Source organism: Bombina bombina, chromosome 4 (assembly GCF_027579735.1).
Source record: "Bombina bombina isolate aBomBom1 chromosome 4, aBomBom1.pri, whole genome shotgun sequence".
Classification (NCBI taxonomy): Eukaryota; Metazoa; Chordata; class Amphibia; order Anura; family Bombinatoridae; genus Bombina; species Bombina bombina.
The window spans coordinates 75432429-75458066 of record NC_069502.1 but is presented as its reverse complement, the minus strand read 5'-3'; positions in this window follow the sequence as shown (position 1 = coordinate 75458066).

Below are 25638 nucleotides of genomic sequence, written 5' to 3'. Positions count from 1 at the left end.
CCTATTGGCTGTTCAAACGAATGGTCTCAGATTGCGGTATGGATCACAGCGGTATAGGCTGTAACGCAAGCATTTTAGCCGGACCACACAACCTGTAATTGTGATATATCTGACAGATTCTGTAACTGAGATCAATATTTATATGAACGACAACTGCAGATGAAGTATTACCAAGATTTAATAATTTATAAATTTAACAAGTGACTTTAATGCACTGTCCCTTTAATTATATGAACTGAAAGTTGTATAGCTAGTAGAACTTAATTCCAAAGGCAACAACATGTCAGTGGAAAAATAAGGTGACTCAAAGAAGTTTCAAGTAACCAGCACTTTATTATACGGCACAATATGTTCCTTATTATTTACAGCTGGGGTTGGAACGGAGCATACTTTTATACAGGTAGCCCTCAGTTTATGCCGGGGTTAGGTTCCAGAAGGAATGGTTGTAAATCGAAACCGTTGTAAACCCAGTTTATAATGTAAGTCAATGGGAAGTGAGGGAGTTAGGTTCCAGGCCCCTCTCAAAATTGTCATAAGTAACACCTAATACATTATGTTTAAAGCTTTGAAATGAAGACTTTAAATGCTAAACAGCATTATAAACCTAATAAAATAATCACACAACACATAATTTATAATTAAACTAAGTTAAATGAACAAAAACATTTGCTAAACAGCATTATAAACCTAATAAAATAATCATACAACACAGACTTCACTTGCATTTTTCGGCAAAAAGTTATTTTTATGCATTCCAATCTGGACTGATTTATACACAGGAAGATCTTGTTCGTTTAAAATCTGCTCGATAGCTCAGGTCTGGTTAAACTGATGAATTTCAGCTTGCTTGGCTTTGCTGCAACACAAGCGGACAGCTCCACCTACTGGCTATTTTAATCAATGCACTGCTTCTCAATGCTTTTCAATAGCAGTCATATGACTGGAAAAAAAGGTTGCTATTCTGAAACGGTGCAAATTGAACCGTTGTAAACCGAGGGCCACCTGTATAAGGAACAGACAACCCCCATATATATTAATGTATTAGCAGAAATCTAATAAGGTAGAGCAGAGAGGAGTTTTAAGAAGTGACCTAAACTACCCAGTTTAAGACTTAGAAAAGTACAAGGTAGCCGCTTTAGGAGATGAGCAGCTCGAGGCAAAAACAGGTTGTTTGTCAGCATCTGAACGGAGAGAGAGCGGGTGACATCACAAGTTCCCTATGTCGATCAGCTGTTTTAAGTCCAAGCAGGAAGCTGCGCAGAGACTGGAAGCTGGCTGCGGTCACTGAGACTGAGCAGGAGTTAGGAAGGAGCCGTTCCTTGATAAATAATTTGAGACTTAAAACAGGTAAGAAGATTTTCCAAAGGAGGAACTGGAAATGACCTTAGCTTGAAGAATATCAAGCAAAGAATAACGGATGGCCGGAATCCTTATAGGGAGGTTAGATAGAAATCCCTCCTCTTCTTAAAGGCATATGTACATGTCATGACAGTAATACAGCGGTATGGAAATCCTGCACTCAAAAATCATTTTTTGAGTGCAGAATTAATCGTTGCATTACAAGCTAAAATGCTTGCGGTATAGCTACACTGCCGCGACTTGTAATGTAGAAGACCTGCCATTCCACGCGCAATGGCCAATTTTTCAGCAGTATAGCCGTACTGCACCACACCGCAAAACTTGTAATCTTGATGTTCGCTAGCTATTAGATGGAGGTTAGAAAGGAATATGTCTGCTTTTTTAAATACATCTTTAATAAATTATTATTAATTAACTAAACTGAATCACCTTAGATGGACAGGAAATTCAAATGTTAACTTGCATGATTCAGATGTCATTTTTAGACACTTTAAAATTAACTTATTTTACCAAATTTACTTTGCTTTCTTGGTATCCTTCATTGAAAAAAATATGTACATATCCTCAGTAGCAGCAATGCACTACTGGGAGCTAGCAAATGATTGGTGGCTGCAGGCAATGGCAATTGTTTAATTTTGGGGACGGAAATGTGCAACATACAAAGATGTGGAATTGTACAGATCACTCTGTGTTACTCTTTCACACCGATAAATCTGGCACAAAACAAACCGAATGCCGTTGCCTGCAGCCATATTTGACATTCATTTATCAATCGAATGCTGAATCCCCAAATTGTGCCCATGCCTAGTAGACTCCATTCTTTCTGGTGTTTATAAGTTGTTTATTGGCTTCCAATACACCATTTCCGACATTGGGTCAATCAACATCCAAATGATAAACATCAAAATTCAGCCATACAATTCATGTAAAACGGCAACATTCGCCATCACAAACCATGCAATCGCCATTTTTGCACTGTATATCAACAAAATGGAACAAATTCACCAGCCCTATGGGTGCCAAAAGTGCAAAAAGTGATGCCATTTTATATACATAATAATATATAGTCTACATCTATTAAACCTTGTCACTCCCGATATAGAAGATGATATTAGCTGAAGCCACTGTCTTCTTATGGAAATTCATTTCCCACACAAATATTGATTTCAGATGAAAGTCTTGCAAACATGGAAAAAAATGATTTCTCAATGAATAAAAAACATTTTTAAGAAATTGATTTTTTTTTTAAATATTGAGATTTAAAAAGAAAAAATAATAATATTTGTGCTAACATGCTCCATATACTTGTCATGCTTGTATACAAATGGCATTTCATTTGCTTAAAAGGACAGTGAAGTCATAATTAGACATTGATGATTTAGACAGAACTTACTATTTTAAACTTTCCAATTTACTATTATTTAATTTGCTTCCTTCTCTTGTTATTCTTTTCTGAAAGGTTTATCTAGGAAAGCCCAGGAGCAGCAAAGAACCTAGGTTCTAGCTGCCGATTGGTGCGATTTTCATTGGCTCACACATGTGTTTAGTTAGAAACCAACAGTGCCATGCTGCTCCTTGAACAAATGATATAAAGAGAATAAAGCAAATTAGATAATATTGTATACAATTGTATGTTCTACCTAATTCATGAAATACATTTTTGGGTTTCAAGTACCTTTAAACACCGCTCTATCCAACTGCAAAACACACATACAGGGTCCATTAAACCTATTAATCCACATTTTTTCTTTCATGATTCAGATAGATCATGCAATTTTAAGAAACTACATTTAGCCACCGATCAGCAAGTGCTACCCAGGTTCTGAACCAAAAATGGGCAAGCTCCTAAGCTTACATTACTGCTTTTTCAAATAAAGATACAAAGGGAACAAAGATAAATGGATAATAGGAGTAAATTAGAAAGTTGGCTAAAAATCACATGCTCTATCTGAATTATGAAAGAATAAATGTAGGTTGCATATCCCTTTAAAGGGACACTGAACCCAATTTTTTTCTTTCGTTATTCAGATAGAGCATGCAATTTTAAGCAACTTTCTAATTTACTCCTATTATCAATTTTTCTTCGTTCACTTGCTATCTTTATTTGAAAAATAAGGCATCTAAGCTTTTTTGTTCAAAACTCTGGACAGCACTTTTTTTTATTGGTGGATGAATTTATCCACCAATCAGCAAGAATAACCCAGGTTATTCACCAAAAATGGGCCGGCATCTAAACTTACATTTTTGCATTTTAAATAAAGATACCAAGAGAATGAAGAAAATTTGATAATAGGAGTAAATTAGAAAGTTGCTTAAAATTGCATGCTCTATCTGAATCACAAAAGAAAAAAATTGGGTTTAGTGTCCCTTTAAGGGATGGACGGTCATTATTGATAGTTGAGAGCGTCGCTGTGGGATTACTGAGACTGTGCGGATCAGGTCCGCAAGACCTCGCTGAATGTGGAGAGCAATACGCTCTCCGTATTCAGCATTGCACCAGCAGCTCACAAGAGCTGATGGTGCAACGCCGCCCCCTGCAGACTCGCGGCCAATGGGCCGCCAGCAGGGAGGTGTCAATCAACCCGATCGTACTCGATCGGGTTGAATTGTGGCGATTCCTGTCGCCTGCTCAGAGCAGACGGACAGGGTTATGGAGCAGCGGTCTTTAGACCGCTGCTTCATAACTGGTGTTTCTAGCGAGTCTGAAGACCCGTCAGAAACACGGGCCCACAAGCTCCGTTCGGAGCTTGATATGACTAAAACTAAATCAAAATTTGCTGACAAAAGCATTTTATGCAATTTGTTATAATCAATCCATATCTAAAAACTGCTCTTTTGTCAAATTTACGAAACTTAATTTTATTAAATTTTAAGATAAATAAAGACGACATATACCACAACAGTTAAATCTGTATTGCATGTTCAAACCTTAATACCATAAATAAAAACAGGTTAATAAACCTTTACTCCAGGAGTATATAATGAGTTTGGAAGTTCTAGAGCAGTGCTAATATTGCCGAAATTTTTTAGAATCTGTGAACAATCAATTGATTCTTCCTATAGAAATAAGCATAACCCACGAGTATGGGTTTAAGTTATGCTGTGCCTGTGCTAGCTGCAGAAACCTTTTTATTGTGTTAAGTTACTTGATACTTGTTTTAATTATTAACATAGAACTGTTAAAGTTGTTATATTGGGTAATATGTTCAATACAGCCAATACAGTTTACAGTTTTGTTTTTTTATATTTTAAAGTTGCACTTCTGTTTGTTTATGAAACTTGGTTTTATTTAATTTTAAGTTTAATAAAGATGTTACATATCACCACGGCTAAATCTGTGTCTGTATTGCATGTTTAAACCTTAATACCATAAATAATAACAAGTGTTATGTTTACTCCTGGAGTATATAATCAGTTTGCAAATTATAGAAAAAAGCTTAAAGGGACACTGAACCCAAATTTTTTCTTTTGTGATTCAGATAGAGCATGCAATTTTAAGCAACTTTCTAATTTACTCCTATTATCAATTTTTCTTCGTTCTCTTGCTATCTTTATTTAAAAAATAAGGTATCTAAGCTTTTTTATTAATTCAGTACTCTGGACAGCACTTTTTTATTGGTGGAGGAATTTATCCACCAATCAGCAAGAACAACCCAGGTTGTTCACCAAAAATGGGCCGGCATCTAAACTTACATTCTTGCATTTCAAATAAAGATACCAAGAGAATGATTAAAATATGACTAAAACTAAAATGGCATTTTTGTCAAAAGACTAAAACTACGACTAAATCGAAATTTGCCGTCAAAATTAACACTGGTCTAATTTGCTTTGTTTTCTTGGTATCATTTGTTTAAAATGTACCTAGGTAATATCAGTAGCAGCAATGCTGCTGGTTGGTAACTGCACATATAAACCTTTTGTGACCTTATGTGTCCAGCTAGCTCCCAGTAGTGCATTGCTGCTCCTCCAAAAAAGGAAAACAAAGGAATGAAACTAATTTGATAATATAAGTACATTTAAAAATTGTTTGAAATTGTAAGCTCTATCTGAATCCTGAATGAAAACATCTGGCTTTTATTTTTTTCTGCAAACAAATGCTGTCTTTTTAATGGCATTGAAAACAGTTACTCTCCGCCACTCTTTTCAGGCCTGTTGTCCATATTATGCCAGGAATACCCTGTTCCTCTGTATAAGAAAGGAGTGCAGTGTTCACAGACACTTATAGATTTATGCAGAATATCTGAAAGATAATGTGTAGACATTAACCTGCTACTATTTGTTTTGTACAGATATAGCTATTATTTATCAGCTGCTAAATATCTCGTAAACTTCATGGACTGTACAATGAACGTTTTAAACTCTATTAAGGGGCAAAAGTTCTATATAAAGAATACTGTATTATTATTATTATTATTTTTGTGGTTATTCACAGAATCACACGCTTCTTTATTTCTCACAAACCTTAGCACATAACAGCTGCTCTATTGTGCAATACACATCAAGTGTTGAAGGAATACGTTCTCATGAGATCAGAAAACACAAGGCAACATCCTGTTACCCAACCTGTATATGATCCAGGGACTGCTGTATTTTACAAACAGACACATCTGTTACTGGTCCCAGATGATTTAAAAAAACTGTCAAAGGGTTGTGCTTGAATAGTGGAGGAAATGACAGAAGCACCACTCTATAACTAAAGATTAGGGGTGCGATCACATATGTTGCATATTTTTCAGCACAACTGCTGAAACCCACGTTGCCCGTAAGTTCACCTCGCACGTCTGGCGAATCACATAACACACGCTGCCATATGATATACTGACGGAAGTCGTAAAAACTGGCGAGGTTCAGAAATGTGCGCAACTACAGTAACCGCCAGTTACAGTAAGTGGCCAGTAACAATTACGTCAGTATATTGCACGCGTAAAATAAAAATAAAGACTATTTTTTTTGTAAGTTAAATTTGAAACCGAAATAAATAAATCGACACCACCACATCACAATCCCTAATTAAAGTTATTAACCCCTAAACCGCCATCCCCCCACATCACAATTTCTAATTAAAGTTATTAACCCCTAAACTGCCATCCCCCCACAAAGCAAAGTATCTAAATAAACTATTAACCCCTAAACTGCCATTGCCCCACAATGCAAAGTATCTAAATAAACTATTGACCCCTAAACCACCATTCCCCACATCGCAAATTACCTAATTAAGCTATTGACCTCTAAACAGCGACCCCCCCCCCCACAATGCAAAAACCGTAATTAAAGTATTAACCCCTAAACCACCATCCCCCCACAACGCAAAGTACCTAAATAAACTATTAACCCCTAAACTGCCATCCCCCACAATGCAAAGTACCTAATTAAACTATTAACCCCTAAACCCTATCCCCCCACAATGCAAAGCACCCAATTAAACTATTAACCCCTAAACCGGCATCCCCCCACAATGCAAAGTATTAAACTAATAACTAAACCCCCTAACCTAACACCCCCTTACTTTACCGCAATTAAAATACACATAAATAAAATAAAAAAATAACTTCATAAAAAAAATTAAATTACAAAAAATAAAAAAAATCTTCATTACAGAAAAAAAAACCCTAACATTACTGAAAATAAAAAAAATACCCTTACAAAAAATAACAAACAAAATTATCCAAAATAATAAAATATATTCCAATTCTAATACCCCCGTTAAACCCCCCCCAAATAAAAAAAACTAATCTAGAAATAAACTACCAATAGCCCTTAAAAGGGCTTTTGTAGGGCTTTGTTCTAAAGTTAACAGCTCTTTTGCAAAAAAATAAAGAAATTACCCCCTAACATTACAACCCCCCAAAATTAAAAAAAACCTGAATAAAAAACCCTAATCTACCTATTGCCCTGAAAAGGGCATTAGGATGGGCATTGCTCTTAAAACAGCATTCAGCTCTTTTTTTGCCCTTTAAAAATAAAAAATCTCTAATCTTAAAAAAAAAAAAATTAACACTAAACCCAAAATTGGTACTCACCACCATTGATGAAGGGTGGTGATTCATCTTAATCCCAGCCGCCAAACATCTTCATCCCGGCGGCGAAACATCTTCATCCATCGTAGGACCATCTTCTTCAATCCTCGTCCCGGCCGCAGTCCATCTTCTATCTTCATCCCGGAGGCGGCGAGGTCATCTGCAATGTCAGTCCTCATCTTCATCCAGGCGACCCGGAGCTCCTCTTCATGCGATCTCCAGCCACACACTGAAGATTGAATGCAATGTACCCTTTTTATATATGGGTACTCTTGCATTTTTATTGGCTGATTTGATTCTTCAAATCCAAATCAGCCAATAGGATGAAAGCAGCCTGCCTATGTGTGGCGAGATGAAAATGGAGTAATATACATACATTCTGCGCAAGTCCATGCGCTGCCTTTGTGATACCAACTGCCGATGCCAGTTCTCCATAGGAAACAATGGGGCAGTTTGAGCTGAAAAAAAACCTAACACTTGCAAAAAAGCAGCGTTCAGCGCCTAACGCAGCCCCATTGTTTCCAATGGGGAAACACTTCCTAAGTCTGCACCTAACACTCTAACATGTACCCCGAGTCTAAACACCCCTAACCTTACACTTATTAACCCCTAATCTGCTAACCCCGCTATCGCTGACCCTTGCATATTATTATTAACCCCTAATCTGCCGCTCCGGACACTGCCGCAACCTACATTATCCCTATGTACCCCTAATCTGCTGCCTACAACATCGCCGACACCTATATTATATTTATTAACCCTTAATCTGCCCCCCCCACGTCGCTGCTACCTTACCTACACTTATTAACCCCTAATCTGCCGACCGGACCTCGCCGCTACTTTAATAAATGTATAAACCCCTAAAGCTAAGTCTAACCCTAACACTAACACCCCCCTAAGTTAAATATAATTTTTATCTAACAAAATAAATTAACTCTTATTAAATAAATTATTCCTATTGAAAACTAAATACTTACCTGTAAAATAAACCCTAATATAGCTACAATATAACGAATAATTATATTGTAGCTATTTTAGGATTTATATTTATCTTACAGGCAACTTTGTATTTATTTTAAATAGGTACAATAGCTATTAAATAGTTAATAACTATTTAATAGCTACCTAGTTAAAATAATTACAAAATTACCTGTAAAATAAATCCTGACCTAAGTTACAATTAAACCTAACACTACACTATCAATAAATTAATTAAATAAACTACCTACAATTACCTACAATTAAATCAACTAAACTAAATTACAAAAAAAACAAACACTAAATTACAAAAAATAAAAAAATATTACTAGAATTTTAAACTAATTACACCTACTCTAAGCCCCCTAAAAAAATAACAAAGCCCCCCAAAATAAAAAAATGCCCTACCCTATTCTAAAATAAAAAGTTAACAGCTCTATTACCTTACCAGCCCTTAAAAGGGCCTTTTGCGTGGCATTGCCCCAAAGAAAACAGCTCTTTTGCCTGTAAAAAAAACATACAATACCCCCCCAACATTACAACCCACCACCCACATACCCCTAATCTAACCCACCCAAACCCCCCTTAAAAAACCTAACACTAAGCCCCTGAAGATCTTCCTACCTTATCTTCACCCAGCCGGGTATCACCGATCCGTCCAGAAGAGGGTCCGAAGTCTTCATCCTATCCAGGCAGAAGAGCTCCTCCAGAGGGTCCGAAGTCTTCATCCTATCCGGGCAGAAGAGGACATCCGGACGAACAGACATCTTTATCCATGCGGCATCTTCTATCTTCTTCCATCCAGCGCGGAGCGGGACCATCTTGAAGCAGCCGACGCGGAGCCATCCTTCTTCACGGACGGACTAACGACGAATGAAGGTTCCTTTAAATGACGTCATCCAAGATGGCGTCCCTCGAATTCCGATTGGCTGATAGGATCGGAATTAAGGTAGGAAAAATCTGATTGGCTGATTGAATCAGCCAATCAGATTCAAGTTCAATCCGATTGGCTGATCCAATCAGCCAATCAGATTGAGCTCGCATTCTATTGGCTGATCGGAACAGCCAATAGAATGCGAGCTCAATCTGATATAGCTATTGTACCTAGTTAAAATAAATACAAAGTTGCCTGTAAAATAAATATAAATCCTAAAATAGCTACAATATAATTATTCATTATATTGTAGCTATATTAGGGTTTATTTTACAGGTAAGTATTTAGTTTTAAATAGGAATAATTTATTTAATAAGAGTTAATTTATTTAGTTAGATAAAAAATTATATTTAACTTGGGGGGGGGGTGTTAGTGTTAGACTTAGCTTTAGGGGTTAATACATTTATTAGAGTAGCGGCGAGGTCCGGTCGGCAGATTAGGGGTTAATAAGTGTAGGTAGGCAGCGGCGACATTGGGGGGGGCAGATTAGGGGTTAATAAATATTATGTAGGTGTCGGCGATATTAGGGGCAGCAGAATAGGGGTACATAGGGATAATGTAGGTGGCGGCGGTGTGCGGTCGGCAGGTTAGGGGTTAAAAATTTTATTAGAGTGGCGGCGATGTGGGGGGACCTTGGTTTAGGGGTACATAGGTAGTTTATGGGTGTTAGTGTACTTTAGAGCAGAGTAGTTAAGAGCTTTATAAACCGGCGTTAGCCCATAAAGCTCTTAACTCCTGACTTTTTTCTGCGGCTGGAGTTTTGTCGTTAGAGTTCTAACGCTCACTTCAGCCAAGACTCTAAATACCGGCGTTAGGAAGATCCCATTGAAAAGATAGGATACGCAATTGGCGTAAGGGGATCTGCGGTATTTAAAAGTCGTGGCTGGAAAGTGAGCGTTAGACCCTTTCCTGACTGACTCTAAATACCAGCGGGTGGCCAAAAGCAGCGTTAGGAGCCCTAACGCAGAACTCTAAATCTAGGCGTTAGTATGCTCTCTTGGAAAAGAGCTAGGTTTTAACAAAGGATACTTACATTTGATAACAGTAGAAAATTACAAAGTTACACTCTAAATCATAGAAATTTTATTTTCCTTTCTATGTCCCTTTGATTAACTTTTTTTACTCCAAAAACTTTTTTAAATGGACGTTTCAGCCAAATTGGAATTCACATGGATACTTTTCGGTTTTGAATAGAAGCATTTTGTGTAATATACAATTATAAAACAAAATATTCTAATAAAAGCTATAGCTGTTTCAAATGTGTATTTAAAGGGACACTGAACCCAAATTTTTTTCTTTTGTGATTCAGATAGAGCACGCAATTTAAGCAACTTTCTAATTTACTCCTATTATCAAATTCTCTTCATTCTCTTGGTATCTTTATTTCATTTGCAAGAATGTAAGTTTAGATGCCGGCCCATTTTTGGTGAACACACTGTGTTGTTTTTGCTGATTGGTGGGTAAATTCACTCACCAATAAACAAGTGCTTTCCAAGGTCTGAACCAAAAAATAGCTTAGATGCCTTCTTTTTCAAAGAAATAAAGCAAGAGAACGAAGAAAAAGTGATAATAGGAGTAAATTAAAAAGTTGCTTAAATTTGCATGCTCTATCTGAATCACGAAAGAAAGAAATTGGGTTCAGTGTCCCTTTAAGTAAGTACCCTGCACCAGCATTTAAATACAGCACTTGCTCATAGAGCCTAAGGTACTTGTACTATCTGGTAATTACTTACACCTAGATTTTGAGTTCTGCTTTAGCCGTCAAAAGCAGCGTTAAGGGGTCCTAACGCTGCTTTTTACCGCCCGCTGGTATTTAGAGTCAGGCAGGAAAGGGTCTAATGCTCACTTTCCAGCCGCGACTTGTCCATACCGCAGATCCCCTTACGCCAATTGCGTATCCTATCTTTTCAATGGGACCTTCCTAACGCCGGTATTTAGAGTCTTGGCTGAAGTGAGCGGTAGACCCTCTACCGACAAGACTACAGCCACAGAAAAAAGTCAGGAGTTAAGAGCTTTATGGGCTAACGCCGGTTTACAAAGCTCTTAACTACTGTGCGCTAAAGTACACTAACACCCATAAACTACCTATGTACCCCTAAACCAAGGTCCCCCCACATCGCCGCCACTCTAATAAATTTTTTAACCCCTAATCTGCTGACCGGACACCACCGCCACCTACATTATCCCTATAAACCCCTAATCTGCTGCCCCTAACACAGCTGACACCTACATAATATTTATTAACCCCTAATCTGCCCCCCCAACGTCGCTGCTACCTTACCTGCACTTATTAACCCCAAATCTGCCGACCGGACCTCGCCGCCACTATAATAAATGTATTAACCCTTAAACCGCCTCACTCCCGCCTCGCAAAACCTATAATAAATTTTATTAACCCCTAATCTGCCCTCCCTAACATCGCCGCCACCTAACTTCAAGTATTAACCCCTAATCTGCCGACCAGACCTCACCGCTACTATAATAAATGTATTAACCCCTAAAGCTAAGTCTAACCCTAACCCTAACACCCCCCTAAGTTAAATATAATTTAAATCTAACGAAATAAATTATTTCTTATTAAATAAATTAATCCTATTTAAAGCTTAATACTTACCTGTAAAATAAACCCTAATATAGCTACAATATAACGAATATTTATATGGTAGCTATTTTAGGATTTATATTTATTTTACAGGCAACTTTGTATTTATTTTAACTAGGTACAATAGCTATTAAATAGTTATTTACTATTTAATAGCTATCTAGTTAAAATAATTACAAAATTACCTGTAAAATAAATCCTAACCTAAGTTACAATTTAACCTAACACTACACTATCAATAAATAAATTAAATAAACTACCTACAATTATCTACAATTAAACCTAACACTACACTATCAATAAATAAATTAACTAAACTACCTACAATTACCTACAATTAAATCAACTAAACTAAATTACAAAAAAAACCCACTAAATTACAAGAAAAACAAACACTAAATTACAAAAAATAAAAAAAGATTACAAGAATTTTAAACTAATTACACCTACTCTAAGCCCCCTAAAAAAATAACAAAGCCCCCCAAAATAAGAAAATGCCCTACCCTATTCTAAAATAAAAAGTTAACAGCTCTATTACCTTACCAGTCCTTAAAAGGGCTTTTTGCGGGGCATGCCCCAAAGAAATCAGCTCTTTTGCCTGTAAAAAAAAACATACAATACCCCCCCCAACATTACAACCCACCACCCACATACCCCTAATCTAACCCACCCAAACCCCCCTTAAAAAACCTAACACTAAGCCCCTGAAGATCTCCCTACCTTGTATTCACCCAGCCGGGTATCACCGATCCATCCAGAAGAGGGTCCGAAGTCTTCATCCTATATGGCAAGAAGAGGTCCTCCAGAGGGTCTGAAGTCTTCATCCTATCCGGCAAGAAGAGGTCCTCCAGAGAGTCCAAAGACTTCATCCAGACGGCATCTTCTATCTTCTTCCATCCGGAGCGGAGCGGGTCCATCTTGAAGCAGCTGACGCGGAGCCATCCTTCCTCACCGATGGACTAACGACGAACGAAGGTTCCTTTAAATGACGTCATCCAAGATGGGGTCCCTTGAATTCCGATTGGCTGATAGGATTCTATCAGCCAATCAGAATTAAGGTTGGAAAAATCTGTTCCGATCAGCCAATAGAATGCAAGCTCAATCTGATTGGCTGATCCAATCAGCCAATTGGATTGAACTTGAATCTGATTGGCTGATTCAATCAGCCAATCAGATTTTTCCAACCTTAATTCCGATTGGCTGATAGAATCCTATCAGCCAATCGGAATTTGAGGGACGCCATCTTGGATGACGTCATTTAAAGGAACCTTCATTCGTCGTTAGTCCGTCGGTGAGGAAGGATGGCTCCGCGTCGGCTGCTTCAAGATGGACCCGCTCCTCTCCAGATGGAAGAAGATAGAAGATGCCGCCTGGATGAAGACTTTGGACCCTCTGGAGGTCCTCTTCTTGCCGGATAGGATGAAGACTTCGGACCCTCTGGAGGAGGGTCCACAATTTTGGCACTAGCTGGGGACATCAAAATACTGTATCTATGCCAAAAAGGCTTCCTACATCTGTGTTCTTTTATTCTGTATATTGAACATTATTATACGGATGTATTTGATTAAAGGAGTGAACGTATTTAAATAAAGCAGACATAATATAAATAGCGTTTCATCATGAAAGGGAATGTTTGCAACTATTTGTATTATGTCTACTTTATTGAAATACATTGACTCCTTTAATCAAATACATCAGTATAATAAAATTCAATATACTGAATAAAAGAACATATTGGGGTAGATTTATCATAGTGCTAGTGGGCATGATACAATGTAGCGTATCATGTCCGCTGCACATACGCTGTCGGCATTTATCATTGCACCAGCAATTCTTGTGAACTGCTGGTGCAATGCCACCCCTGCAGATTTGCGGGTGTCAATCAACCCGATAGTATTCGATCAGGTTGATTTCTGTCTGCGGCCTCATAACTTCTGTTTCCGGCGAGCCTGAAGGCTCGCGCGGAAACAGGGGCATCAAGCTCCTTACGGAGCTTGATATATCGTCCCCATTGCCTTCTTTTTGGCACTGATATTTTCATGTCCCCAGCTAGTGCCAAAATTGTGGATGATGTTCTGTAATATTTGCTGCCTGCGGCAGTGAGCGCATGCGTGCACAGAGTATTTGCAAGTTTATTGTAGGTGTGACAGTAGGTAGGCAAACGTAACGTAACTTTTTTTGCAGATATTAATTTACGATGTGACCTTACAGTATTCTGATGTTGTAATAATAATACTGGCACTAATCTATAAAGTGCCAATGCATCCTGGGGCCTAGGTCAACCAGGCCTGTGCATAAGACACATGGAACACTCTCCCTCGTGCTGTCAGGCTTTGCCCTAATCTTTCTTCCTTTAAATGTTCCCTGAAGACTTTTCTGTTCAGAGAAGCCTACCACCCAACTCAATAATAAATTAATTTCACTTACCTAACATTTTCCTCATTTAACTCTGTATTAACATCTTTCTCTCAATCTTGCAGTCCTCACCTCCTGTTTCTCAACCTCCTACCCTTCTAGATTGTAAGTTCCCACGGGAATAGTGCCCTCAATCCCTCCTGTATGTGTTTGTAAATTTTGTCCTGTATCTTACAAGTTTTATATCATTGTTTTATTTAAATTAATTTAAATTAATTGTATCCATGGACAGTGCTGCGGAATATATTGGCGCTTAATAAATAAAGTATAATAATAATAATAATATTTAGGGGGGGCAGCAAAGTCTGAGAAAAGTTCCACTTATATTTTCTCCAAATGTATTATTTTTTCCAGTTATTACTAATGATTAATCAGTAGTTGGTGTGGGGGTGCAGGACTCTTCCATGGGTACCCGTTCTCTGGTTTTAAGAAATATATTAGGCAAAAAAAATTTCAGTGGACAGCAGAATTTCTAGGACCTAGAGCAGATTAAAAACTAAATAAACAGATTTATTTCAAGGAAACAGGTGTGCTCGTGGGTGGATGGCTGAGAGAATGTTTACAAAAATAACATTTGAAACAAATGTTTCTATAAAATAAATATACCAAAAGTCTTTTCCAAATATTCCCATTCTTATTGTAAATATTACTACTTGATTCGTGCCTGCAATACACATACTAAAGTAAGTATTGCCATCGGGGGAGAATGCTGTGAACATTGGGGCCTATTTAACAAAGGTCTGTCGTTGAATGCGGAGAGCAATACGCTCTCCGTATTCAGCATTGCACCAGCAGCTCTTGTGAGCTGCTGGTGCAACGCCGCCCCCTGCAGATTCGCGGACAATCAGCCGCCAGCAGGGGGGTGTCAATAAACCTGATCATACTCGATCGGATTGAATTGCGGCAAACTCTGTCCGTCTGCTCAGAGCAGGCAGACAGGTTATGGAGCAGTGTTCTTTCGACTGCTGCTTCCGGAGATTGATAAATGGGCTCCATTGTGAGAAGGTTGTAGCACCAATACTCAAATCTCTAATCATAACTAATTAAGTCTATGAGAAGAATGCTTGATTATTACATTTAACTATTTTAAATGTTTATCTTAAAGTAAAATTATTATTTTTTCTTTTTATGCGTCACTTAAAATTGTGTTACTGTCGTTTGTTTTGTTTTTTGTAAGACTGTGTGAGATTTTACTATAATCTTGCAATATTTCATAGTAAACTTCCTTAAACTGAGGAGGAAAATAGAGTGACTGTGTCTGCACATGACAGATGCACACGCCTTTTAGAGTCCCAAGACAAGCATCCTGATTGGATGCTTAAAGTTCCTTTAAAGTTGCTACTGAAGAATTGTGAAAGTAAAACATCTTCCTTTTTTACATAGAGATACTTATTACAGATGTGCTCCATCACTTTCAAGTGTCTTTAACCCTTTTCATGCAGAGAAATATTAACATTTTATAGAGCTCTTTAATATTTATAACAGAAATGTTTTGAGTTTAACATATAGAAATAGCATGGTCTCAGCACTGTCAATGAGAGCCACGCTCTACAGCCTTGCAACGGCCAACGTACAGTGTATGGCGATAATTGCGAAGGGGATAAAGCTATTTAATACACAGCTCTACTTTAAGTGTTTAAATTAATTAATTTAACCCCTTCCATACTGGGAATTTCAGAGAACAACTTGCTCAAAGTACTGGAGAATTTTTAGCATTTTTGCAATCACTCTGTTTAAACAGAAATAGAGCCTTTGGCTTTTTTTTTATTTACCTATAAAACCTATACACAGTTAGAATCAAAATAACAATGTCTGATAAAAAATATTTTAAAAAAAAATCCACAAAAAAGTTATAAGGGCTCAAAGATATGAGATCTCAGGTGTTAGGTAAAAACAAAAGGACTGTAAAGTGGCTTTAACACAGAGATATATACATATACAGGTCTAATTATGTATATGTATGGGTATACAGGTGGCCCTCGGTTTACGACGGTTCAATTTGCGCCGTTTCAGAATAACACCCTTTTTTTTGCTATTGAAAAGCATTGACAGCTATTTAAAGCATAAGCACATGCATACATTAAAATAGCCAGTAGCAAGCCAGACATGATCAATGGATCAGCTTTCAAAGGAACAAGATCTAGCAGCCACTTCCCTTAGCTGTAGACTCAATGCAGAGAACTGTTTGCAGAAAAAGGCAAGTAAAAAACGTTTTTCTTAATTAAACTTAGTTTGATGATCATACAGTCTGTTGTGTGATTAAACACAGGCAGGCTAATCAGGGTATAACCAGACCTGAACAATGGAGCCGTTTTTAAAGGAACAAGATCTAGCAGCCACTTCCCTTAGCTGCAGAAAAATGCAAGTAAAAAAACGTTTTTCTTCATTAAACTTAGTTTAATGATGATACAGTCTGTTGTGTGATTATTTTGTTTTTGTTCATTAAACTTAGATTGATGATGATACAGTCTGTGTTTGTGTGATAATTTTATTAGGTGCGGTTTAGCAAATGTTTTTGTTCATTAAACTTAGTTTGATGATGATACAATCTATATTATTAGGTTTATAATGCTGTTTAGCATTTAAAGTCTTCATTTCAAAGCTTTAAAAATAATGTATTAGGTGTTACTTAGGTCAATTTTGAGAGGGGCCTGGAACCTAACTCTGTCACTTCCCATTGACTTACATTATAAACTGGGTTTCAATTTACAACGGTTTCGATTTACAACCATTCCTTCTGGAACCTAACCCCAGCGTAAACTGAGGGCTACCTGTATATATATATATATATATATATATATATATATATATATGTATACTGTATATATAAGTGCATTGGAGCCATTTGCAGTCAACTAGATGATAACGTAAAATCTTAGTTATGCAATGTTAATATTAAAGTGTTATACTGTTTATTTACTGTAAATATTTCACATTCCAATGTTCTGCACATAGGGGAATATGTTCTATGTATTTATAAAAAGATATTCCTATATATACGTATATATATATATATATATATATATATGTATATATCTGTACCTATATATAAATATTAGGTGTGTGTATATATATATATATATATATATATATATATAGGTATAGTTATGTATTGTACTAAAATACCATCAGATTAATGTAGAAATATGTATTTATGAATAAATAGAACATACTCTGTGTCATGTTTCTTGTGTGGGTATTTAGCAGTAGGAATAAGCACTACTTGATAGTAGGTACACAGAGCAGGTCTTTATTCAGCTCAGAGGTAAGCAACAACACTAACTGAACTAACAGAGAAAACTAACATAAAGAAGATGGCTGCTGATCATAGAGTTCCCTCCCAGCTCCAGAGTGTCTTTTCTTAAAGTAACAGTATACCACATCTCCCCAACTACTTTCAAATCCCCTCTTAACATTTAACACATCTTAACAACAAAGAAACAATAAAAATGTGTTCCAATAGCTCAATATACTTTATCATACAACATAATCTTTTAGTCTCTCTGGAGGGTGTATTGCCCTTCCAGCTCGAGATGTTTTGTGTCCAGCTTCTGCAGACTGTATAGGGACAAATTCTCCTTGATTTGCATCTGAACCTGTCACTTCAGTCTCTGAGTCAGTATTGTGAGTAATTGATGACTCTTCTCCTTTTTCAGGTACAAGTACCTGTGGCTCTGAGTGATCTTGTTCATATGTGTAATCCATCCGGAGATGATGCCGGTTTCTCCTGTACTGTCTGCCATCAGGTGTTTTAATTACATATGATCTTGGCTCAGGACCAACAGATTATATCTGTGCAGGCTGCCAACCCGCTGATGTCTCCATACGCACTGCATCACCTTTTTGGAAGGCTTATAGTGGCTGAGCACCATGATCATAATATACTTTCTGCCTACGCTGTAGCTCCCTCAATTTTTGGTGTGCATTCTTAGGGATCTGGGGCTTTAATGCATGAGCTGCAACCGGTAACTTGGTTCTCAGTGTCCGACCCATTAAAAGTTGTGCTGGGGAATAGGCCATTCCAGTGATTGGAGTATAGCGCAATTCTAGAAGCGCAATATGAGGATCTACCCCCGATTCCCATGTTTTTTGGAGCATGAGTTTAATTGTTTTTACAGTTCTTTCTGCCAATCCATTTGATTGGGGGTAACCAGGACTAGAATGAGTAAACTTAATACCCCATTGTGCAGCAAATGCCTTCATCTCAGCACTGGCAAAGGGTACATGGTCACTGATAACTTCTATTGGGATGCCATGTCTACTAAATGTTGCTTTCAGCTTTGCAATTACTGTTGTTGCAGTTTTATCAGACAACTTTAGTACTTCAGGATACTTAGAAAAATAGTCTACTATTACAAGAAATGACGATCCCTTCCACTCAAAAATGTCCACTGCCAGTTTTTGCCAAGGCAGGTGAGGAATTTTGTGTGAGAGTAATGGTTCCTTTTGATTCGCTGGTAGGTGACTAGCACAAATCTTGTAGGTCTCTAACATCTGTTGTATGTCCTTGGACATGCTGGGCCAGAACAGGATCATCCAAGCCCGCATTTTGGTTCTCTGTATACCTTGATGGCACTCATGCAGACTTTCTAGAATTTTCCTGCGAGCATTCCGAGGAACTACAATCTTTTCACCCAGCAATAGGAGACCATCTTCCATGTGCAGCAAGTGCTTAAATTGCCAATATGACTGCAGACTTGGATGGAGTTGCCTTTTTCTTTGTGGCCAACATTCAGACAGAAGTTGTTTAAGTTTGTTTAAGTCTGCATCTTCTGCTGTGGGAGTTTGTAAATAAGATAACATCTCAGTCCCAATAGATTCTGATGATGACAGTGTATAGACGACCCTTTCTTCTGATAAACTGTCCTCTTCTTGTCCTGGTGGATCAACAGGGGCCCTGGAAAGAGTATCAGAAATAAACATATCATGCCCAGGAGTATAAATGATGTTTAGGTTGTATCGTTGCAGTTGTAAGAGCATTCTTTTGAGTCTTTGCTCAATGGTTTAGTGAGTATTGATTCAAGAGGCTTGTGGTCAGAATGCACTGTAACTGCTCTGCCGAATATAAACTGGTAAAACTTTTGTGTAGCATATACAATAGCCAATAGTTCTTTCTCAATCTGGGCATAATTTTGCTCTGTGGCAGTCATTTCTCTCGATGCATATGCTATAGGGCAATTGTCTTGAAGTAAGCAAGCTCCAAGGCCTGATTTAGATGCATCTGCCTGAATCACCACTGCTTTTGCTGGGTCAAAAAAATCTTAATACTGGAGCCTCAATCAGTGCCTGCTTTAAAGACTGTACTGCTTTAGTATGCTCTGGACCCCACTGCCAAACAATATCCTTGCAAAGTAACTTCCTCAAAGGAGCAGTAATCTCTGCCTCCCCTGGTATATATTGTGCCAGATACCGGACCATGCCCAAAAATCTTTGCAGCCCTTTTTTGTCCTCTGGGTCAGGCATTTTGCTAATTGCTTGGACTTTCTCTACATCAGGTTGAACTCCTGCAGGGGTGATGACATGTCCCATATACCGGACTTCTGATACTTTGAATTGGATTTTATCTGGATTGAACATAATGTTCTGTTCTAATGCCCTGTTCATTACCTGTCTCAGGATCTGATCATGTTCTTCATCTGATGATGCAGCAATAATCATATCATCAGCTGTGATATGCACACCTGAGATGTCCCCAAAAATCTCCATATTTTTCTGCTGAAATACTTCACTGGCTGACTTTATCCCAAATGGCATCCTGCAAAATCTAAAGCGCCCCCATGGGGAGTTGAAAGTGCATAGTTCTGAGGACTCTTTGTCTTATTTAACTTGCCAGTAACCATCCTTTTCATCAAGGATGGTGAATATGGTTTTCCCAGCCAGTTGACTCTGTACATCCTCTGCAGTAGGGATATTGAAGTGATGACACTTTATAGCCTTGTTAAGATCACGGGGGTCCAAACATACCCTCAGAGTACCATTTTTCTTTTCTGTTACTACAAGGCTATTCACCCAATCAGTGGGAGTGTGTACTTTAGCAATGATCTGATCCTTTTCTAACTGCAGTAGAGTCTCTTTAAGCTTGCCCAGTATTGCAAATGGGATTTTCCTGCAACCATGTATGACTGGAGCAACACTTGGGTCCAAATAGATGTGGTAAGTTCCTTTAAATTGCCCAATTCCTTGAAATGCATCAAGGTAACGTTTTACCAGATCATCTTTTGTATAAAGTTTTTGTGTAGATACTGTGTGAACTTTGCGAAGTAAATCCAGTTCCTGGCATGCTGCTTTTCCTAATAATGGAAGTGAGGAGCATCGCGTAACAAAGAATTCCAGCTCTGCTGTATGTGTGTGTGTGTGTGGGGGGGGGGGGGGGGGCTGCAGTGAGATGCACCATACCTTCTGGACGGATTTTGGAACCCCCATAAGCAATTAACATAGTGTTAGTATTTCTGATGCAGAACTGTGCAGGGATCTTTTTTAAGAGAGTGATAGGTAGCACATTTGCCTCAGCACCAGTATCCAGTTTAAAGTTAATGGGTGCACCATTGATTTGCACTTCAGAGAACCATGCAGAATGTTTTAGTTCTTGTTTTACATCTTTCAATATTGCTCCTATAAATAAAGTCTCAACTGTTTTTACTCTATCACACTCCTGGCCCTGTGATTTACAGCATTTTGCAAAATGATTCCTTTTGTGACAAATGTAACAAACACACCCAAATGCAGGGCATCTTTGAGGTGTATGTACCCTGTCACACCTAGGGCACACATTCCTTTTTTGCTCAGTCCTTGCACTAGAGTGAGGTTTGTTCTTGCTGCCTCTAGTAGACTCTGCTTGGCTAGTGAGTGTGGGTTTGTACTGTAAAGCATGAATAGCCTGGTAGGAACTTGCTGGTGTGTTTGCAGCCATAACCTGAACCTGGGATTTGGTAGCTTCAGCAGCCTGACATATCTCCACTGCCTTTTGTAGTGTAAGGTCAGCCTCTCTGAACAAACGTTCTTTAAGTTTGGTATCTGTAACACTGAATACTAATTTGTCTCTTAACATGTCCTCAAGTATTGCACCAAACTCACAAGCTCTGGCTTTTAGTCTGAGTTTTGTCATATACCTTTCAATGCCCTGCCCCTCATAATATGAATGTGACCAAAACTGATGTCGCTCAAACACAACATTTTTCTTTGGAGTACAATGCTCCCTGAACAAAGTCAGCACTGAGTCTAAGGTTCTTTCAGCAGGCAGGGCTGGTTCCAATGTGTTGTAAATCTCTTGGCCTTCCCCACCCAAAACATGCAGGGCTATGGCAATCTGTGTTTTCTGCTCTTTTCTCTTGTAAGGTGTATCCAGTCCACGGATCATCCATTACTTGTGGGATATTCTCATTCCCATCAGGAAGTTGCAAGAGGACACCCACAGCAGAGCTGTAATATAGCTCCTCCCCTAACTGTCATAGCTAGTCATTCTCTTGCAACTCTCAACAAGCTAGGACGTTGTAGGAGAGAGTGGTTAAATATAGCTAGTTTATTTTCTTCAATCAAAAGTTTGTTATTTTTAAATAGTACCGGTGTTGTGCTATTTTATCTCAGGCAGTAAATAGAAGAAGAATCTGCCTGAGGTTTCTATGATCTTAGCAGGTTGTAACTAAGATCCATTGCTATTCTCACATATGTCTGAGGGGATTACACAGATGAGGTAACTTCAGCGAGAGAATGGTGTGCAGTTTATTCTGCTATCAGGTATGTGCAGTTATAATTTTTTCTAGAGATGGAAAACACTAGAAAATGCTGCTGATACCGGATTAATGTAAGTTAAGCCTGAATACAGTGATTTAATAACGACTGGTATCATGCTTACTCCCAGGGGTAATACCCTTATGATATTTACAATATAAAACGTTTGCTGGCATGTTTAATCGTTTTTATATATGCTTTGGTGATAAAACTTTATTGGGGCCTAGTTTTTTCCACATGGCTGGCTTAAATTTTGACTAGAAACAATTTCCACTGTTGTAGTATAAAAGTTACAGTTGGTGCAGTTAAAATTACAAACTGTGACATCCAGCTTCCCTCAAAGGCCCTCTGAATGCTATAGGACATCTCTAAAGGGCCCAAAGGCTTTCCAAAGTCGTTTATTGGGGAAGGTAGGGCCACAGCTTGCTGTGGCAGTTGGTTGTGACTGTTAAAAAACGTCTATTTCGTTTTTTGATCCATTTTTTGAACTAAGGGGTTAATCATCCATTTGCAAGTGGGTGCAGTGCTCTGTTAGCCTATTATACACACTGTAAAAATTTCGTTTGATTTACTGCTTTTTTTCACTGTTTTTCAAATTCTGACAAAATTTGTTTCTCTTAAAGGCACAGTACCGTTTTTTATATTTGCTTGTTAACTTGATTTAAAGTGTTTTCCAAGCTTGCTAGTCTCATTGCTATTCTGTATAAACATGTCTGACATAGAAGAAACTCCTTGTTTATTATGTTTAAAAGCCATGGTGGAACCCCCTCTTAGAATGTGTACCAAATGTACTGATTTCATTTTATGCAATAAAGATCATTTTCTGTCTTTAAAAAATGTATCACCAGAGGATACGTGTCAGACCCTTTGACTCCCGCTTAAGGGACTCACGCTCAAATGGCGCCAAGTACATCTAGGGCGCCCTTAGCGTTTACGTTACAAGACATGGCGGCAGTCATGGATAATACACTGTCAGCGGTATTAGCCAGACTACCTGAACTTAGAGGTAAGCGAGATAGCTCTGGGGTGAGACAAAATGCAGAGCATACTGATGCTTTAAGAACCATGTCTGATACTGCCTCACAATATGCAGAAGCTGAGGAAAGAGAGCTTCAGTCAGTGGGTGATGTTAATGACTCAGGAAAGATACCTGATTCTAATATTTCTACATTTAAATTTAAGCTTGAACACCTCCGCGTGTTGCTTAGGGAGGTTTTAGCTGCTCTGAATGACTGTGATACCATTGCAGTGCCAGAGAAATTGTGTAGACTGGATAAATACTTTGCAGTGCCGGTGTGTACTGATGTTTTTCCAAATACCTAAAAGGTTTACAGAAATTATTAATAAGGAATGGGATAGACCAGGTGTGCCGTTCTCTTCCCCTCCTATTTTTAGAAAAATGTTTCCAATAGACGCCACCACATGGGACTTATGGCAGACAGTCCCTAAGGTGGAGGGAGAGGTTTCACCTCTAGTAAAGCGTACTACTATCCCTGTCGAGGACAGTTGTGCTTTTTTTTTTTTTTTTTTTTTTTTAGATCCAATGGATAAAAAATTAGAGGTTACCTTAAGAAAATATTTATTCAACAAGGTTTTATCCTACAGCCCCTTGCATGCATTGCCCCTGTCACTGCTGCTGCGGCGTACTGGTTTGAGTCTCTGGAAAAGGCTTTACAGGTAGCGACTCCATTGGATGACATACTTGGCAAACTTAGAGCACTTAAGCTAGCCAATTCTTTTATTCTAATGCCATTGTTCATTTGACTAAACTAACGGCTAAGAATTCTGGTTTTGCTATACAGGCGCGCAGAGCGCTATGGCTTAGATCATGGTCAGCTGACGTGACTTCAAAATCTAAGCTACTTAACATTCCCTTCAAGGGGCAGACCCTATTCGGGCCTGGTTGAAGGAGATTATTGCTGATATCACTGGAGGAAAAGGTCATGCCCTTCCTCAGGACAGGTCCAAATCTAGGGCCAAACAGTCTAATTTTCATGCCTTTCAAAACTTCAAGGCAGGTGCGGCATCAACTTCCTCTAATAATAAACAAGAGGGAACTTTTGCTCAATCTAAGACGGTCTGGAGACCAAACCTGACCTGGAAAAAAGGTAAGCAGGTAAAAAAGCCTGCTGCTGCCTCTAACACAGCATGAAGGAACGGCCCTCTATCCGGGAACGGATCTAGTAGGGGGCAGACTTTCACTCTTTGCCCAGGCGTGGGCAAGAGATGTTCAGGATCCCTGGGCATTGGAAATTATATCCCAGGGATATCTTCTGGACTTCAAAGCTTCCCCCCCAAAAGGGAGATTTCACCTTTCACAATTATCTGCACACCAGATAAAGAGAGAGGCATTCTTACACTGTGTACGAGTCCTCCTAGTTATGGGAGTTATCCATCCAGTTCCAAAGGAGGAACAGGGACAGGGTTTTTACTCAAATCTGTTTGTGGTTCCCAAAAAAGAGGGAACCTTCAGACCAATTTTGGATCTAAAGATCTTAAACAAATTCCTCAAAGTTCCGTCGTTCAAGATGGAAACTATTCGTACCATCCTACCACTGATCCAGGAGGGTCAATATATGACTTCAGTGGATCTAAAGGATGCTTATCTTCACATTCCGATACACAAAGATCATCATCGGTTTCTCAGGTTTGCCTTTTAGGACAGGCATTACCAGTTGTAGCTCTTCCCTTGGGATTAGCTACAGCCCCAAGAATCTTTACAAAGGTTCTAGGGTCACTTATGGCAGTCCTAAGGCCGCGGGGCATAGCAGTAGCCCCTTATTTAGACGACATCCTGATACAGGCGTCAAACTTCCAAATTGCCAAGTCTCATACGGACGTAGTACTGGCATTTCTGTGGTCGCATGGGTGGAAAGTGAACGAGGAAAAGAGTTCTCTATCCCCACTCACAAGAGTTTCCTTTCTAGGGACTCTGATAGATTCTGTAGAAATGAAAATTCACCTGACGGAGTCCAGATTATCAAAGCTTCTAAATTCCTGCCGGGTTCTTCATTCCATTCCGCGCCCTTCGGTGGTTCAGTGTATGGAAGTAATTGGCTTAATGGTAGCGGCAATGGACATAGTGCCGTTTGCACGCTTACATCTCAGACCGCTGCATGCTCAGTCAGTGGAGCGGGGATTACACAGATTTGTCCCCTCAACTGAATCTGGACCAAGAGACCAGGGATTCTCTTCTCTGGTGGCTATCTCGGGTCCATCTGTCCAAAGGTATGACCTTTCGCAGGCCAGATTGGACAATTGTTACGACAGATGCCAGCCTTCTAGGTTGGGGTGCAGTCTGGAACTCCCTGAAGGCTCAGGGATCATGGACTCAGGAGGAGTCTCTCCTTCCATTAAATATTCTGGAACTAAGAGCGATATTCAAGGCTCTTCAGGCTTGGCCTCAGTTAGCAACTCTGAGGTACATCAGATTTCAGTCGGACAACATCACGACTGTAGCTTACATCAACCATCAAGGGGGAACGAGAAGTTCCCTAGAGATGTTAGAAGTTTCAAAAATAATTCGCTGGGCAGAGATTCACTCTTGTCACCTATCAGCTATCCATATCCCAGGTGTACAGCACTGGGAGGCGGATTTTCTAAGT